At 49.0% G+C, this 1668-nt stretch overlaps 1 pseudogene; it reads right to left on the bottom strand.

The window, feature by feature from the left end:
* Window positions 1–450: 450 nt before the first annotated feature.
* On the bottom strand, window positions 451–978 carry LOC102419519 (annotated as a pseudogene).
* Window positions 979–1668: the final 690 nt, after the last annotated feature.

The raw sequence follows: 1668 nt of genomic DNA, 5'->3' as shown, positions 1-1668 counted from the left end.
TGGTATGGCTCACATGTTGTGCACAGGAAACAATTGCATCCCTTCCCTAAAAACTCTGGGAGCACAATCCAAATCCACCCAGCACTCTCTCCTGGTTCCAGCACCTAGATAGCAAGTCACTTTCTCAGGCATGGCTAGGACACCAGGTCTCTGTGTCTCCCTCCTACGGGGACCATTTTTCAATGTTCTTTTGCAGCACCTCTAGCCTCCCCTGAAGGCAGAGAGAACTAACAGCTCTCTCCAAGGGAACCTCTTCTCCGTCCTCTCCCTGTTGTGCTCTCTCTGACCTTTTTCCCTATTCTTGGTCTGGATGAAGGCCAAGACCAAAGGCACATGAACCTTTTCCCTTGAAAACCTGCACCTTGGGGTGTGCTGTCATACTCATTTTTTAATCTTATATATATTTTTTCAGCATCCAAAATCTTTTTAATGACAAAGTAGGATGAGGGGTTAGTTCTTGCAGCTGCGGCTGGCACGTTGGCCTCTCTGCACTCAAACCTCTGACTTTTGGAGCATAGGTAGGGTTTGGTGTGGCTGTGAGGGGTTCCTGGGGCCTTACTGAAGTGCCTTTCACCACTTGGCCCTTTGGAGGGCCAGAGAGTAGGATGGTGCCACAGCCCTGTGGGAGTCCAGGGCCAGCTGGCTGAAGGTGAGGATCTTGCCCCTGGTACAGCTGCTCACATGAAGTGCACACACCTTCAGTTGGGCCCCTCCTGCATACACGTCATCAGGTATAGACCCTACAACCACAGCAGTTTTGCCCTCCCGGCCAGGCAGCTTCATCTTCCAGATCATCCAGGCAGCTGCTTGGTGCAAGTCATGAACAACCTCTTCAGCATCACTTGGTTGATGGTGGAGTTGGTACGTCTGACAAGAAACCTGTACAGCTTGACCAGCAGCCTTAGGTAGATGTCCTGGCTCTTGGGGTTCTTGTGCCCCACCTTTCTGGCCCTTGTTGTGGTGGATGTCCATGAGCATGATGACTCCTCCTGCTCCAGGTCAGAAAGTTCATTCTTGAATCTTGATGTTTATCATATTGGGATCTCAGGTGACCTGAGTGGCAAGAAAAATCTCATTCCAAGATCTCATTATGTCATAACAGCCTGTTATGGGAATGGCATCTTCCAGGAGGCTCAACTGAGCTATGTCCTGCTTGAAAAAAGAGGCAGGGGACCGCTTGAGGACCCATTATTCTCAAGATCTAGTGTATGGTCCTCACCAGCTAAACTTTTGAGCCCAGCACATCACTAACCTTATGCCACCTCATAGAAATCTGTTCCCAGGATCTGAACAGTCAAATTCCGAGCCTTGTGTAAGACATGAAAACTGAGTCACACAGTGGTGACTCACCAGTGAGAGGCCACACAATGAGTCAGGCCTGGGACAAGCTTTTTAAATCTGAATTCTCTAGACTGCTTCTAGAGAACCACCCTTACAGGGGAGAAGGCGCCAGGGCAAATGGGTGGGAATGCAGGTCAAGACGCCACACTCAGCATCTGAGAACGATGATGTATGTTGGCTTTTTGCACAGCTCATCTATTGCAAAAAACTTTGGGTTTTTTGCAATTGATGCTAATGTTGTTTTGTAATTCCCAACTCAACTTACTGATAATAAATTCATCAATCACAGCAGGCCTGCTGCCTGCCCTCGGTGACTCACCCTGGTCA

This window comes from Myotis lucifugus, unplaced genomic scaffold, assembly GCF_000147115.1.
Source record: "Myotis lucifugus unplaced genomic scaffold, Myoluc2.0 scaffold_106, whole genome shotgun sequence".
In the NCBI taxonomy this organism is placed as follows: domain Eukaryota; kingdom Metazoa; phylum Chordata; class Mammalia; order Chiroptera; family Vespertilionidae; genus Myotis; species Myotis lucifugus.
The sequence above is the reverse complement of the archived record's forward strand: the minus strand, read 5'-3'. Positions and strand labels throughout refer to the sequence as shown.